Raw genomic sequence first — 17890 nt, 5'->3', positions numbered from 1 at the left:
GGGGGGGGGAGTAGTGGTGGGAAGTGGGGGGAGGGGTGTGAAACGGGGTCGGGGGGGAAGCTATATTGGGGAGGGGGTGGGGAGCGGGGAGACTTTTTCCTACCGGGGAAAATTGGTGTGTGTGAAGGGGAGGATTGGTGTGTGTGTGTGGCTAGAGGAGTTTAACGGGCGGGGGGCTTTTTAGGTGTGAGAACGTGGTCTGGGTAGAGGAAGAGAGTTTGTTTCCTAGAATGAAAGTCGGGGGAGGGACTAGGGTGCAAGGGGGGGAGAACGCGGTAGTGGAGGGGAGGATTGGTGTGTGACTGGAGTTTAAAAAGGGGGGTTATTTAGGTGGTGGGGAGTAGGTAGGTCCAGGGGAGTTGTAACTTGTGGATTGGGGGTGGGGAGGAAAGTTCCCTAAAGAGGGGGGCACTAGGTTAAAGTGATGTGGAGTGGGGGGTAGCTTTGATGTTTGGAGAGGTGGGGAACGAGTAAGAAGCCTGGGTGGTGTTGGAAGTGGAGCAGGGCGTCTGGATCTCAAGGGGGTAGGAGGGCATATGGGGGTGCGAAATCGGGAGGAGTAGCTGGGAGGAGTGGGGAGCATTGGGAAAGGGGTGGGAGGTGGGAACTGAAGGTGGGCAGTGCTAATCTAGAAAGGGCGCCTCGGCATGGTTTAGTTGTGGGGGGAAGGATTGTTGAGGTGATCCGAGTGGGGAACGAAGATGAAGGGTGACTATCTGGAAGGTAGGAGGAGGGGGTAGATCGTGGTAAAGGGGCCTGGCGGCGTCTCCTCTGCTGTGACAGAAAGGAGGTAAAAACAACTTTTGGAGTGGGGTAAGTAAAGTTGCGTGAGGTTGTGGGCAGGATGATGGGGGTTGAGGGATGGGGCGTTTAATCTTTGGGGTATTGTAAAAAGGGAGTGTAAAAATGCAAGAGGAGCCTTGCTTGGATTTCAGACCTCCCCTGTTCTCCAGCCTCTAGCACAGAGATTGGCAAAGGCACCATGAGCGAAAAGACAGGAGACGTGATAAAGGGCTGGGAGGTGGTAAGCCAGCTATCTAGGGCAACTGGAGTTGGAGTGAGGGGGAGTGGCTTGGGAGGGGGCAGGGAGAAGCTTGAGGTAGGGGAGGGAGCACAGAGGTGTGGAGGAGGCCTGAGTGAGTTGGAGAAGTGGTAGAAGGATCTTGGTATTTGGCGGGTCTGGGTGGTAAGTTGGGTAGGAAGTTGAGTGGCCTGTGAACAGAGGCCGTGGGAGCAGGATGCAGAACAGTAGCAAAGTGAGGCAAGTTTGGGGCAGCTGCAGGGCTTGGTGGCCGGAGGGCTCTGAGCGAGATCTGGAAATGAAGGAACAGCAAGCAGGTTTGAGCGGGTTGAGTGCCCAAGTGAAGGAGGAGAAGCTTCAGATGAGGAACAGGTTGAAGTCTGAGAATAGACTGGGTTACTTATGCAAGTGATAGAGGAGTCATTGGACAGCTGGAATTGGAAGCAAGTGTTGGCTTGCTTAATGAGGGTGGACAGGAATGTTTTGGGTACAAAATGGTGATGGAGGATGACGAGGTGATAAACATGAGAGGACCTAAAGAGTGTGTAGCCTGGAGGAGGCGGCTATAGAGAGTAGCTATTAAGATGGGACCAGTATAGAATCGTGTCTGCATACCACCCTGGCTAGTTATTTGCATTGGCTGTAGTGCACAAGATGGTTTATTATTATTATTATTATTAGAATTTTTTTTACGTTATTTTTTGGGGTGGACCGTAGGTGTCAAGTTTAAGATATTAAGAGAATAGTGGGGGGGGGGTTTCCAGTGGTATGAAACTGACATCCCCAAAGCTAAAATGAACCTTGTTTGGAGGGAGGTTAACTGTGTTTTAACCACTTTTTAAATATGCTTTGTGCTGCTGCCCCTCTCTCTCTCCCCCCCCTCCCGTGTGCCCAAGTGAAGGACTGGAAGCTGGAGAGGAGGAACAAGCTGAAATTTGAGGGTAGACTAGGTTGCTTATGCAACTGATAGAGGTGTTAATTGGACAGCTAGAGTTGTAAGTTGTGGCTTGTATAACCGGGTGGACAAGAGTTCTATTGATACCTGCTCAGTCTATAGAATAAACTGTACATTGCCTATATTGAGCAAAGCAGGGCAGAAATGACATTTGTGGATTACTATATTGGGGTGGGGTTGCAAGAGAATTAATTAATGTTGTTGCAAATCCATAATAGGAATATATCACAGCCCTCAATGTTTTTCTGCTCTTTCCTCAAACTGCTGGCCAGGGGTGTTCCTTCCTAACTCCCTCCACTGTTCTTAGGAAGGCTCTCAACGCTGCTTTTTTCAGAATAGGGTGGACATGGGTAGTGAACACGGGGATCAGAGGTAATGAAATTGGTAAAGGATTGTAACCTGATCTTATGGAGGGTTGGGGTGTGGAAAGGATGTTGCTGGAAAGACTGGCTGCTTCCTTCACTTTTCTGATTTGCTTCCACAACTACTCCCCTCCCCCTTCCTTTGTCCCCAGCCTGATGAACCTTGCTTTGCTAACACTCTAGCTGTGATATAGGGGGACATAGCAGAGCTTGGTCTGTCCCAGCAGTCACGCCAAGCGTGCGTGCATGTTGTCTGAGTGGTTAGACTTGCAGTGCAGCCCATGTGCTACTTACTGCCAGACTGAAAGAGAAATGAGCCAACAGCGGCTGTGGTGCTGGGTGTAGAAAACAGCATGTGTCACTGCTCTTCCTTCTTGCCCTCCTCCCACCTCCTGTGTTCATGTTTCTCTGTAGCCTTTCTGACTCCTCTTGTGAGAATGAAGTCACCCTTCCCCCCCGGCCACTTATAAAGATTCACCAGTAATTTAACCAAGTTGGTAGTCAAACCTGACTGCCCTCCTTTCCCCTTGTGTAAGGAATACTACTTCAGATGCTGCCCTGGGCTCCTACCGGGAGGAAGGGTGGGATATAAATCAAATAATAAATAAATACAATACAATAAGCAAATATATGGAGTTTTGATATACTAGGCAGCAAGGTTCTGGCTTAAGTGTGTACAAGGCAAATTGGGCAAGAGAAGAGATTGCAGCAGCAGTGTACGATAAAGGAGCCTAATTAATACCTATGGAAGAACTTAGGATTCTAGGTTAAAGTACTAAAGGCAGTGCACTATTACGGGGGTCTTCTAACGCTGCCATTAAATGTTAAACGCTTGACAAATAAATATGCTTAGGTTTGTTTGCTGTGGCTCTCTCAATTGGTATGATAGTGCAACTCAAATATAGAAATTCAGCAGCCAAATACTAATGCCACATTATTTTAATTGTTGTGTAAAGTACTATGTCCACTGTTAAATGCTTTGTGTCAGTGTGAAAGTTTAGATTTGGTTCGTTTTGTATGGTGTACGATATCTTATCAGACCCCACACCATAAAGTAAGAACAAGATACTAGTGTGAAGTGCCCCTAACACAAACTCTGAGTTGTGACTGCAGGGCTGATTGATTCTCTCATGACCCTAGGACATCCTCTGTATTGGGGGGGGGATAACAAAGGGGGGACTCTTTCAGGGATTCATTTTTCTGTTAACATAATTAAATTTTGAAGATTTCTCCTGCTTGGAACACCACTTAGAAACTATGGGGTTAAGTAACATAAAATAAGAATTCTGGATTGGTGGCAGAAAGATGATGAAATTAACGTAGTTTGATAAAGGTGGGTAGATCTTCTATATCTTTTTTTGAGGGTAAACTGGGTTTGCAGGAATACCAACAGGTCTGTAAGACTGTTCCCCCTCTGTACATCATATTTCATGCTGAAACCATAAACAACCAAACTATATGTCTAAGTCCATACCCCATAAAGTGCAATAGGGTGGCTGTACGTTTACATCGTGGAGTGGCCGTAGCTCAGTGGTAGAGTATCTGCTTTTCATGTATGTACATTCCAGAGCAGCTCCTGGTACCTCTGGTTAAAACATTCTTTGGGAATAGGGCTCTTCTGTAGGACTTTTGAGAGCTGCTGCCATTTGGACTAAAAATCTGACTCTGTATAAGAAACCTTCATATGATTATAATCCTTGAAAGTTTTTTTAGTGCAAGAACAGTCTCAGACACTTACACCCTGATCCAATTCTAATAACATATAAAAATGGAGTGATGTCGCACCAGAATGTGGGTGCACAACACTTTGAAAGTAATGCCGTGTGGATAGGCACAGTTTGGAGAAATGGACGTTCTGTGGTATTGTTGTTGTTGTTTGATTTATATCCCGCCTTTCCTCCCAGCAGGAGCCATGGGCAGCAAACAAAAGCACTAAAAACATTAAAACATCATAAAAACAAACTTTAAAAAACATTAAAACAAAACATCTTCAAAAAGTTACTTAAAAAAAGCTATCAAAACATCTTCTAAGATTAAAACATTTTAAAAAAGAAAGTTTAAGAACATATTAAAAAGCAATTCCAACAAAGATGCAGACTGGTAGGTAGTGCTGGGAAACTTCTTTTCTGGATATAAACCAATTCTGACTTGGGGACATGTTATTTGAAGGATCACTTGCACCTGTATGAGCTTGCTTATACCTTAAGATTGGCAACAAAGGACCTGCTCATGGGCCCACTGGTCCAACGGGTTGGCATGCACAAAAGACAAGGCCTTTTCAGTGGTGGCTCTGTCATTGTGAAACTTCTTCCCACAAAAAGTGTGCTTAGCTCTCTTGTTGGCTGCACAGTGGTTTAAATCAACTTTTAATTGAATAATAGAATTATTAAAAGCACATGCCCTGCACCCAACCGAGCAAGCATCGTCTCTGAATATATGAAGAAAAGTATGACCAACAGTGCCCTCGCTTCGCTACTGATAAGCAAAAAGCAAGATGTGACTCAGGCCAGGAAGACTTTGGAGACTGAGGAATCTGGCGTCCCTGTTCCCCGCAACTCCTAGAATTATTCAATTACACTCTTAAGCTGCCATTTTAACTTGCTGCTATTTTGTTGCTAGTGTGCAGTGAAATAATTTATCGTGTGATTTGTGTGTTCACCTTTTAAAATTATGCTACGATTTTATTTGTGAATGGCCTTGGAAGGCTGTAATGATCACACAGCTAAGAATAATCAGCACCCGGATGTACATCCAAATGACAGTTACAGCTTCTGTTCCAGTAAGTGATATATGGATGCAGAATCTTTTGCTTCTGTCTCCAGATCTCCTTGCCTGGGTCAGGGCATTGGTGGTACAAGATCACGATAAACAGGATTTCATGTTTCTGCTTACCATGGCGAGTATGCTGCTGTCTTCTGGCAAGTGTGAAAACTTCATCCTTCAGTCTGCAGAAGTTGGTAGCAATCGTCCCACCCATTGCACAGTGATTCCTGCCCTCTTTTCAGCCCCAGGGCTGCAAAGAAGGATGTTCCTTGGCATTGTAGAGCTAAACAGGCAAACTCCCCTCCACTGCCTTCTCTGCTGGAGAGGATGGTGAAGGCTTTTTCAGCCACTATGCTTTTGAGCAGGGCTGTGGAGTCGGAGTTGGCAGCAATTTTGGGTGGAGTCGGTTGGTAGAATTGTACCGACTCCGGCTTCAAAATAAATTTTGATTGACACATTTTTTAAAATATAAATTCAAAATGTCAAAGAAGCTTCCCATGAAGTCAGCTGTATTTGAGCATTTCACCATAACTCAGGATGGAAAACATTTTGTGTGTCAGTGTATGACACAGGACCCAGATGAAGACAAATGCTGTGATGCCAAGATCAGCACATATTCAAGCAGCGATAAAAATGCTCCTACGAGAGCTTCCAATTTAAAAAGACATTTACATTGCTTTCCAGGGCTGTGGAGTCGGAAGCAATTTTGGGTGGAGTTGGAGTCGGACAGTAGAAAAATAGAGGAGTCGGAGTAGAAGGTTTGGTGTACCGACTCCACAGCCCTGCTTTTGAGGCACCTGGAATGCTTTGGCCTCGCAAGTCTCAACAGACAAGCCCCTGCTACCTTTTCCAGCTCCAAACTTGAATGGGGGATTGTTCCTGAAAGGTGTGAGGTCAGGCACCAGTGGATGGGCAGGGTCCTGGTGACCCAAATAGTTTTGAATTTGCTTCCAAGACCAGCCCAAAATTGTGAACCCATGATGACACAATTCTGTTGACATTTTGTAATGCTAGGTTAATATGAGTACTACAAATATTGAAATTTTCCAATGTAGGTCTCTGTAAGGTTAGAATTCCTTTGAGGTGAATATAGTTGACTCTATGATGAGCTTTCGCCGGGCCTTGAAGACCTGGTTCTTCAAACAGGCTTTTGGGGTGGGTTAGGTTTTATTATTGTTGGTTGAGATTTTAATGTAACTATATGTTTTAATTTTGTACGTCACCCAGAGTGGCTGGATTGCCAGCCAGGTGGGCAACTAATAAATTTAATAAATAAAATAAATAAATAGTTACACGCGTTCATGTCAGGCTATGTGTCCTTAAAACAGAGTCTGTAGATACTTATCCCAGGTAAGGCTTTTTTTAAAAAAGAAGCAAAGGGGACTCTGTTCAAATTCTGTTCTGTGTCAAAATCTCTGCAAAGTAGGACTTCCTCTTAATAAGAGAACTCTCCTTGCAAAAAACAGAACAGGAAATTCAAACTTCCCAACACTATATTTCTTATGGCTGCCTGCTCCAAGAGGGAACTCCCTGGTGCAGCTGATATTCCCAACCCCCTCCTGTTTGCTGGCACTCGAGTTCCAGTTTCAGCTGTTCTAATCTTTAAACAGTCAGAATGTTAGCAAGTTGTATTACTGTCTCCTTCTGTCACATGTATATCATCTGTGTTATTGGACATCCAGCTTCTGGAGAGGCATCCTTTTTAGTCTGTTACAGCAAAAAAGTGTGTTGTGACACCTGAAAGACTTAACAAATTTATTGGGGCAGCTTATGTCACAATAAATCTAAGTCATTAAGGTGCTACAAAACTCAACTTTATTGTAGGCAGCCACTTGGGATATATGGTGTCCTCTCCCCTTGGAATGGTGTTGTATAATGTAGGTACTGCAAGAGCTGAGAAACTGAAGCAGACATTTGATGATGCTGTCAATCCCCAGTCTTTGGGCTGCTATGCCTTACACATGGTTTGAGTGTTGAAGAGCTGGCTAGTGTTTTGGTACAATTCCTTCAGTTGGGATAGGAGCCAGAGGGCTTAAAACACATGTGGGAAACCTTTGGTCCTCCAGATGTTGCTTAACTACAACTCCGTCTGTCCTGGCAAGCATGGCCAATAGCCAGGTGTGATGGGAGTTGTAGTTCAGCAACATCTGGAGGACCAAAGGTTCCCCATACCTGGCTTAAAAGGACAGAGAAGTTTTTCATTGGTTGATTACGCCTTTATGGTGGCTGAGTCTGAGACAGCCAGGGTTGTGATAGGGTATTAAAAGCAACTTCTTACTCTGGTAGCTTAGTGCTACAGTGAGAGGAGTAGAATGTATGTAGGCCACTAACTTAAAAACCATTTGAACATGCAATGATTTGGGTATCCTTTGCATATAGCACTTTCTTCCTCAATGGGAGAAGAGGAGCATGTTTCAAAATGAAGTTTCCTTAATAGCACTTGAAGTGAGAATTTTCCTTGAGGGGGAATGGTCTAGTTCTTGCTCTATAAGGCGTGCAAAAACAAATAGTGGAAGAAGCCTGCCCCCAGCACTTTTCACCGTAGAAGTTTCTAGTGCTGTTGGACATGGAAAGAACATGGCATTGACTCTCGCAGTAGGAAGATTTGAGGTAACTTTGAAATAAACTGTTACGAGAAGTCTCTTAGATTTCACAAAAACTGGTAGTCATTCTTTCCTCTCATCATGTGGCCATAAAAAGGCTCCAACAAATAATGCCTGGGGTGAATTCATAGTAACTCCTGTGGGGAGCTGTCACATAGTCCATGTATATATCAAAAGAAGGTAGGCCATCTTCCATTCATCCGGTGAACGTTTTCTCTCTCCATTTCTTGTTGCTTCTGTTTTCTGCCCCTTCCAGTTTAGGAATGCAGCTGAACAGAACAACAAATTCTAGAAGATACACCACGATTTATAATAAAACAGCATTTGTATGAAAAATATTTGTGCATGCTGTGGAATCTGTTCTAAGCTGCATTACTCTGTTACATGGCCAAACAGAATACCCTTTTCTAACAGGTGGTGTGTTAGGGAAACACTGTGGCTAGTATAGGTAGATATATTAACAGAAAATTGATACTCATGACATCTCTACATTTTCTTGAAAGTCTTGATAGTCATCTGTAAGTAAGGTCATTTTTAACAGGCCCTAAATGTGTGACTCCAAGTTAAGTGTAAATTTAATACAAACATCGTATTAATTTCTCTTGGCCTCCCAAATCTCTTCATCACATTCTGTGATGAAGTGTTGTGTGATATATATCTCAGTATCACACATGTGAACACACGGTATAATTTGCCCAGTGTTTTAAATTGTGAGAGTGGTATTAGGGTTACAGTAGGGCCCCACTCATATGGTGGGCGTTCCAGACCCCCGCCTAAAAGCGAAACCTGCGGAAAAGCAGAACTCAGTCAATAAAATGGTGCCTGAAGCCTGAAACACCGTAAAAGCGGAACAAGCGCCGTATGAGTGGGGCCTTACTCTAAATGAAAACTGCCATGTTAGCAGAACGCTGAAAAGTGGGCCTCTGAAAAGTGGGGCCCTACTGTACTTTGCCAGGCACTAGTATCTGGCGCAAGCACTGGCAACAAAGGTGCACTTGCTAAGATCTCATTATTGTGATACATGAACAGATGCCTCCTCTGTAGAGTACTTCAAAAATTATGGGTGAAGGAGCATCAGAAATGCAGTGAGCTGCCAGAAGCATTTATACAAACTGTTTGTCTCCCCCCACCCCAGCTTAATTCAGTGGGCCATTGCCACTGCCTGTCACCTTTTCTGTCTCACTGTGACAATCCAGCCACTGCTACCTTAGCAAGAATGAGAGACAGAAAGAGATGGGCACTGTGAGCCTCACTGTGTGTTTTCAAAGACCTGTCTAGCTGCCATTCCCTGGTTGGATGACTCGCTGACCGTGCTGTGTGGTAAGGCCTCTGAGCTTCCACTGCCCACCTGCTGGTCTCCACTTTCAGTCCTGTTATGCATGGCAGCTGGATCATTGTGGGGATGGAGTACAGGAGGAGATGGAATGCCACAGTGATGTGACACAGTAGCAGTATAAGATGAAAGTGCTGTGTCTATTTGAAGGATGCTCTAGTCTCAATGCTTTGTGGTCAGGAATTTGGAAATATATTGGGCATAATAGAAGTGGGGGTAGCAGGGCAGGTGAAGGGGGTGGGCCCTGGAAGGAGGAGCCAGATTGGGAGGCCCTGAATGCCACATCTGACCTGTGGACTAGGACATATTGGTGGGATGGATTATTCCTTTGCATGAACACCTCCTAGTTCTACTCACAATCTAGAGTGTTGACTGTATTACTAGCTGAGTTTTTTATTTAAAGTACATAGTAAATGGTGAAAAGGCTTGTTTTTTTTTTTTTTACTACAGTTAGGAAGCAATGAAAGGGTAAACTATCAATTATTTAGTACAGTGTTATGTAGAGTATAACTGTGTGAATGATATTCATGAGGCTAAACAGTTCTCTGTTTTTTAACCTGGAACTGCAAGAATGTGACCGGTTACAGACATCTTAAAAATGGCATTAAATAACATGCAACAGCTGTTGAAGAGAGACGGTCTTTAAATGCTTTGTAATCTGTATTTTGGGTGGTGGTGGACCCTGACCCTTGCAGGGATGAAGAGCAAAGAGCTGTGACTCCTGACTTGCTGGCAGATGACAGAATTAATGATGTAATTTAAAAAGTGGTCTCTTGACTGCATAGAATATTTACCCATTTAATTCCTTATTGGTTTCCCAACCATAGGGAAATCCCCTTGAAGTCTCCTTTTCCCCATCACTCATTTATGATAGTCCTCTGATTCATCCCAAAGCATTCAATTTCTGTTCATTACAGTAACTTGAACTCCCTCTTAGCAAAAGTGTGAGGTTAGCCACCTCACAGAACATAGATCACAACAAATGTATAAAGAATGTGAAAATATATATTCTGCAATAAGATACAAGAATATAGCTGCATAACTTATATCCCTATTCCTTATTGTACAAAAAACAACAACCCTTCAATAACTCTTTTTTTGGGAGGGGGAGTGTGAGTTATTCTGTGAAGGCATTTGAGCTCTGCTCTTTCCCCTTTCTTCTTCTGAGATTTGAATGTCTCAGGAGGTAGGTATCTACCTATTTCGTTGCCCGTAGGAGCTGGCTGTGCTCCATTATCTTGATGATCTCTTGGGCTCTCCTTCCTTTCTTCTCCTTGGGATTTTGAAATACAAATTTTTCTGGCCTGAATTTGACTACAAGGAAAAGGTTAGTTTAGTATATTCAGGCTGTGGTAATCCAATTGTTAAATCTGTCTTTCCACAAATAACAGTTAAACTAGAAGATTTTACTACTGAGGCTCTTGGTTCCAGATAATAGTTTGTTCTTCCAAGTGTATCTTCGCCCCTGTAATGTGGATTCAGGTACAGAAATTTATGTGGTTTCATTATGTGAAGCTCTTGAGTAGCGCTGTTCAGCATTAGTTCTAGATGAATATGGGACACAAAGAAGAATTTGCAAATGTGATCACTATTAGGCAAGGTAACATCTGACGTAGTGCTTTCAGACTTCCCATTCTTAAGCTTCTAGAAATGGTAAATGCATCATAAAGCTTTGCACAGATGCTTTAAGACCTTTAAAGCACAGTAAATCACTTCAGTGATGACAGCAGCTTACTGTTGGGACTGTTAGGCTTTTGTAAATCCGCATGCGCAGAACTCTGCTTGAGAGGGATCTAGTTTTTGGCATCAAACTTAGATTTGTTAGAATTTCACCCTTCACGCTTAAAAAAAATCCCTAACAAACAGAACTTGTGTGCATTGGGATATGTACATTCCCTATTTCAAAGGCAATGCCTGCAAAAGGCAGTATCATTCAGGATTGAAACTTTTGCAATGTTGTATGCTTTGTGAAATCCAGTCACTGCTCCTTGCTATCTTGCCATGATCTGTTAATCTTTCTGTTATCATCATATAGGTTTTTACCAGAACTCTGAATTTTGCAAAGTCCTCCCTAAATTTGTTATATTTTATCTAGTGCAAAACTTAAAACCTCCTTTTTGCATAGGATATGAATTGCCTACATTAAATACAATGTTTTAATGGGTTATTCCCAGTTAGTCATACTTTGAGTAGACCCACTGAACCCAATGTACATGACTAACTTTGGGTCCATTAATTTCAGTGGATCTGCTCTGGGTAGAAATTAATTGGATATAACCAAATAAATATTGAAAGCCTTGGGGAAAGGGTTTCAGGAACAGTATGAGCAATAATATCTATCATGTACACATAAAGCTCATCTTTGTAGAGAAGCACCTGGGAAATTAATTGGTGTGTGTCCAAAATATTGTGAAACTATCAGACACTGAAGTTGCTATAATTATGACATTTATGCAAAATATTGTATACTGTGTTGCATCACTTTGGAAAGGTAAACTTTTTGCCTAATTGGCATTACAAGAATCATACAGCTTCTGATTCTGAAATGTGACCACTTTTCATGTACTTCATGGAGATAAGCAAAGGTGGCTCAGTTGATACAGTGGCTTCTGTATTTTTTATATGTGTGCAAATCTAAGGAGAGTGATTGTCCAAATATGAACTGATTGAATACTGTCAACTTGGCATTGAGTGTCATATCAACTAGAGCATTATGAAGTAGAAAGGCTACTCATTTAAATGCTGTTATAAATTGAAATTTTAAATCTGCTTGGCAGAACTTTACATGCCCCATTCAATGGGCTGGTAATCTTTTATGAGCATTATAGCTGTGTTGTGCTGCTTGAGCTTTACTGACTTAGTAGCAGTTGTCTTGTTTATGGTTATTTTAACTAAACTTTTTTTTACAGTACGTAATTTTATTAACCGACTTGATAATTTTATTAAACATAATGCTCCAGTGGCAGAATAGAAGCTATTTAGATTGAATAGTTCTGTTCCAAAGTTCATACTGGGCAATGATATTATGTATTTATTTTTAAAAAGCTTTTGTACTTGGGACATACAATATGATAGGGGACCCAAGAAATACTTGTTTTTTCTCTGTCCCTAACACCCTTTTTTGGAGCTTGTCAGAATTCCTGCTAAAATGTTGTATGTTCTCTGATCACTGGACGCTGGACAGAATAAAGGTCTGTGAATCTTTTTAAGGAGGCCAAAATTTCTCAAAGAAATAAAGGTTTGCTTTAGTAGCCTTTGCCGTTACTTTTGTGGCCTCTTCATGTATATCCTGTTTGGAAAGAAGGAGCATAACAGTTCATGCTCCTGATGTAAGCTACTGCATTACATATGGCATCAATAGGGCTCATTGACAAACCTGCCCCATCTGCACTAGTGACCACATCTCTGTAGACTTTCACAGGTTGAGAACACAGGCCAGCTTGCTCACTTCATGCCTGTTTTGTGAAATAGGGGGCAGTGATGCAGAAACGGTGCAAGTACTGAAATGGCAGGAGGACATCCCATACTGTTAAGTTTAGCTTGTGGGAAAGATAAACAAGCAGCCCTGTGCTGAGCCAAGTGTAAAATAAAACAACTGCAAGTTGTGAGAGCACGGAGTGTTGGCAGGCCTGAGCTGAGGCAACTGTTGCTATTGGTGGTTAGACCATGCTGACAAAACAGGAAAGAGAAGCTACGCTTAGTGAGTAGATGGTCTTGTTGACTCAAACAGCAGTTCTTCTCAAGTGCATCTCTTTTGTTTTGGAAACAGATTGCTTAATGTTCATTTAGGTTACCTTCCTCTCAGTTTTAAGAGGTCAGACCTTAGTCCAGTCAGTCAGGATATTTACTGTTCAGAACTGTTGCGTTCTCTTGCCAGCAGAGCCACTTTACTATCTAATGAACTTCCTTCCTCCCACCAAAATGTTCAGCAAGCCTAGTGACTTGTGTACCTAAAGTAAAAAAAAAAAATATTTTTTTTATTTGTTAGTCGCCTATCTGTCCGAACTAACGGACACTCTAGGCGACGTACAGAATACAAAATACAATATACAATCAATATACAACAACAACCACAACATCAATTAATCTAAAACCATCCTTCAATTAATACATCATAAAACTAGTCCACCCCAGAAATCCCATAGGCCTGCCTGAATAGCCAGGTCTTTAAGGCTCTGCGAAAACCCATCAGGGAGGAGGCATGTCGAAGGTCAAAAGGAAGCGAGTTCCAGAGGGTGGGGGCCACAATCGAAAATGCCCTCTCTTTGGTCCGCACCAGCCTAGCTGTTTTGACCGGTGGGACCGAGAGAAGGTCTTGTGAGGCTGATCTTGTCTGGCGGCATGATTGGTGATACTGGAGGTGTTCCTTCAGATAAACTGGGCCGAAACCGTATAGGGTATGATCAGTTTTGGACTTCTGACAACTTCTTGCTCCCTTCCTAGAGAGTTAAGCAAAAAAAAATCATGAATAGATACTTTCATGTGTTACAGTATGGTGTCTGTGTGTGCATGTGCAAAATACACAAGCCCCTAAATAATACTGAAAGGACCACTATTGAAAAATACCTTTAAGGTGTTAACCCACAGCAATGATTTAGTGTGGTCTCCCAGTATGCTGCTTGTAAATGGGTTTGGAATGACCCATGTACCCAGCCAAACTTCCTTGCAAAACTGACTCTAGTATCCTCTTGTCTACCCTTTCATACGTAAAGGGCACAGTGTCACATGGTACAACTGGAAGCATGAAAAATGGCTTCTGTTTGATGCATGGACAACAGTGGCTCTTGTTGGCCATGTGCACTGAACTCCCTGATACACTTTTGCTGCAAGAATTGGAAATCCTAAAGCCCATCCAATCCCGTAGGTCAGAAGTAGCTCACCCTTTTTGGCCCAAGGGTCATATTCATGCTTGGCCAACCCTTAGGGGCTGCATGCCGGAGATGGGGCTGATCAAAAGTGGGCATGGCTATCCCATACACTCATGCACACTCACAGGTATGCATGCACACACAGACTCCCCCCCAAACTTAGCTGAGGGGTGGTGGCTTAGTGCCCTCACTTCACTCATCCAGTGATTATTCCGATGATCAGGGTGGGGGATCAGCTGATCAGTTTCCATCCTCAGGGCACTGGGCTCTGCCTGCTACAATGCTGTATCTAGCGTCTTTTTTAAAAATGTTGCTGATGCTACCAAAATTGGTGGCCTCTTGGGTAGCTCAGACTGTTACATGCCTTGCGTGCAGAAGGCCCCAGGTTCAATCACTGTCGTCTCCAGATAGGTCTGGGAAAGACTCCTGCTTGAAACTGAAGAGCCATGACTTAATCAATGTAGACAATACTGAGCTAGATGAACCAATGTCTGACTCTGCATAAGGCAGCAGAGCTTTCTAAGTTCCTGAATTAGAAGCCGGACTGGAAGATGCTGAGTCCAGTTCTTCCTGTGTTGTGCTTACTGTTTTTAAAAAATATTCATGTTATTTGCTTTGAAGACTTTTTTAATAACTCCTATAAACTTATAAACAATTTCTCATGTTCTAAATGCCCTGTCTGCCACCAAGAAGTACTGTGCTCCTGATATAGGTAGCGTTAAAGAGTGTAGAACACTGAAAGCAATCTTATTTCCATTTATTAATTGCTTCCCATTAGTTACCTTGAAGCAATTTTGCAGTCTTCAGAAACTGTTGAAGTAAAATATTCACAGTGCTTCCACTTCATACTAAAGATTTAAAACTTTGGTTCTATAACTGTGCACTGTCATTATGCAGTGTGTTCTGTGCTGCCTTTTTTGTGTATTACAGGTAAGAATGCATTGTATGGCTCTTAATGGAAAACTTAATCCTTTCTGAAACAGGTGTATAGTTGTCTAATCTCTCACAAAGCTGTAGTTCTTTGCTTCTAAATCAACCTACTTGGCAAATTAGCATTAGTATGCCAAACTTGGATCAGTTTAACATTATTGCTAATGTAGAGCTGAATATCTGCATCCCAATCTAGCTTTTTCCCAGCTCTATTGATATACTTTTCCAAGGTCCTCTTCTGATAACTGGTTCATACATGCAGCATCATTACTGATTTTCCATGGCACAATCTTAGCTGGCTTGCTGGTGTTCATCACCAGCTGATCATTTAGTATATCATTAAACCCAAAGAACATGTTTACAGTGACAAATGCTTTGGGATGCTTTTATGGGAAGCAATTAATTACATGGATGAAAATGGGCAGTTTCTACGTGTATGAGTGCTTAAAGAAAAGGTGGTTTTTATTGTTGACTGAGAATTTCAGGGTGAGGAGTAGATTACCTGTATGTCTAAACAAAAGTAAATCAGGAAGAACAGCATAAGAAAACGACCTGACTGTAGAAGCTGAGTAGGTTGAAATGTAATTGTTAATCTAATTTTAATAAAATATTTAATAATGATATTAATAATATAATTTAATAATATTTAATATATTTATGATAGTGAATTGTGTATATGGCATATTGTGAAGATAAGGATGTAGTAGTAAAAGTTACCTTTTAATTGTAAGATTCTCTAACATGTAATTTTTTGTGTAATTTATGTTTGAGCATTAGCAAAGAATTTTTAAAAGAAGATGGTTACAGAATAAGTTTCTAACTTGTAACCCTGTGAGAGATTATCTTGCCATTTTTCACCTAATCAAACATTGTATTTCTTTCCCAGGATTTCAGGGTGTTTTTTTTTTTTTAAAAAAGAACTTGGCAAGAAGTTTCTTATGTTCAAACCACAATAGTTGATGAGATCCAATGCTGAAAGCAAAGTTGCCGCATCTTAATTGAGAGTTGAGAATGCAGGAACAGCTTGACACATTCCCATCTTCTAGGGGTGGGATGGGCTAGAAGGAAGCTAGACATCTGTGTAGTCCTGAGAGATCTTAAATAGTTTTCATATCTGGTAAAAGGACAGATTTTATTTATTTAAGATATTTCTAAATCATACCTTATTAAAATAATACCAAGGCGGTGTGCAATACAAAATGAAATAATTCTAAAATAATTCACTATAGAATAAAAACTATAAACAACATTTCACAATTACAGTAGCAAGGAATTATTCAGCTGGTGCTGTATTAAAGATCAGGGAAGGCTTGAGAAAACATGTTTTTAATGGCAAGTGGTTGTTCAGCATAGTAGGTGCTTCATATCTTGGCGGACAGTTCATTCCACAAGCTGGGGGCCACTATGAAGAAGGTCCTCCTGCAGTTGCTGCAATATGAACCTCTGCAAGCCATGGCATAACTAACAGGGCATCCTCCAAAGGTCTTAGTGAATGGACAGGTCTAGGTCTTAGTTTCTTGTACAGTAGGGCCCCACTCATACGGCAGGTTAGGTTCCAGACCTCCGCCGAAAAGCGAAAACCGCCGAATAGCGGATCAGCTGTAGTGCAGGGGTCTGGAACCTAACCCTTCTCCAGCACAATCAGCTGGAGTGTGGAAGTCTGATCGCCCTGAGGAGGAGATCAGCTGCAGCACGCTACAACTGATCTTCCCCTCCTCCGGCGAGATCAGCTGGAGCATGGGGAGCTCCAGCCCCCCTCTCCAGCTGATCACCCCACTGGTGCCATATTAACAGAACACCAAGAAGCGGGGCCCTACTGTATTGGGTTTCTGAGGAAAAAAGGATTGGAAAGGATCAGTGGTGTGTTCTTGCACTTTCAAAGCATTTGTGTAAAATAGGTGTGCAAACAAATAATATTAAAAGGTGAAATAAGTTATAAAAGCACCAATGAAGTTTTTCCTTGCAACTTTTTAGAAAGTGTGAAAAAAGTTGTAAAGGGAGAGAGGCAGCTTGGATGGTGCCTGGATACTAGATCTGGGTTCAAATATTTTCCTGATCATAGACTTAACTTATTTAAAACTACCACTTTTCAGCATAGGTCTTTATACCAGGGCTGTGGAGTCGGTATGCCAGACCTTCGACTCCGACTCCTCTATTTTTCTACTGTCCGACTCCTTCATAAATGGCAAATGTATATTAACTAGTAATAACAAATTTACTGTAGTAAAATGGTAGCACAAGGCATTTCATCACCACCACGTGAATCCAGAGCTTGGAAAAGTTACTTTTTTGAACTACAACTCCCATGAGCCCAATCCCTGGGGCTGATGGTAGTTTAAAAAAGTAACTTTTCCAAGCTCTGGATTCACGTGGTGGTGATGAAATGCCTTGTGCTACCATTTTACTACAGTAAATTTGTTATTACCAGTTAATATACATTTGCCATTTATGAAGGAGTCGGAGTCGGTACATTTCTGACTCCGACTCCAACTCCACCCAAAATTGCTTCCGACTCCACAACTCCGACTCCACAGCCCTGCTTTATACAGTAAAATTGAGCAACAAAACATTCTCGATCATTGTTGTTCTGAAGTTTTCGCTAAAGCTTATCTTTTCTCTTCCTTGAATAGTGTGTTCCTTGAGTCTTATATGCTTCAGTGGGCAGATGTTATCAACTGCTCCTGGCTTTTGGATCTCTCTGTGGAGGAGGATGTTGGAAATGCTGGAAGTATAGTTGTGTAAAATGGGCTTCTACCCTGCTGTACTGGTGCTGTATTGCCTTGCCATGCCAGGCCTACAGTGGCCAGCTGTCTTGTAACGGTGTTATTGAGCACCAACTGGGTTAATACAAAATGTTAGTGTCCAAACAGGGCAGGGTAGCGATAGGTGGTATGTAACTTCTCGCGTTCACAGTAGGTGCCATGATACAAAAATACTGATCTAAGCTTAGTGTGCAAATTCAAGGAACGAGGAAACAAAGCCCCACAGTACTGCTGAGTCATGTTTGTGGTGTTGGGTGTTTAATCTGTTCAGGATGGGGTTGGACAGGTCAGGT

General features: G+C 42.2%; 1 protein-coding gene across 2 annotated transcripts in view; it reads left to right on the top strand.

Annotated features, from left to right (window-relative positions):
• UBE2G1 (ubiquitin conjugating enzyme E2 G1) overlaps nucleotides 1-17890 on the top strand; it is a 44333-nt gene that overhangs the window by 715 nt on the left and 25728 nt on the right. The gene's annotated exons all lie outside the window — the stretch shown is intronic.

This window comes from Rhineura floridana, chromosome 21, assembly GCF_030035675.1.
Source record: "Rhineura floridana isolate rRhiFlo1 chromosome 21, rRhiFlo1.hap2, whole genome shotgun sequence".
Lineage (NCBI taxonomy): Eukaryota > Metazoa > Chordata > Lepidosauria > Squamata > Rhineuridae > Rhineura > Rhineura floridana.
The sequence above is the reverse complement of the archived record's forward strand: the minus strand, read 5'-3'. Positions and strand labels throughout refer to the sequence as shown.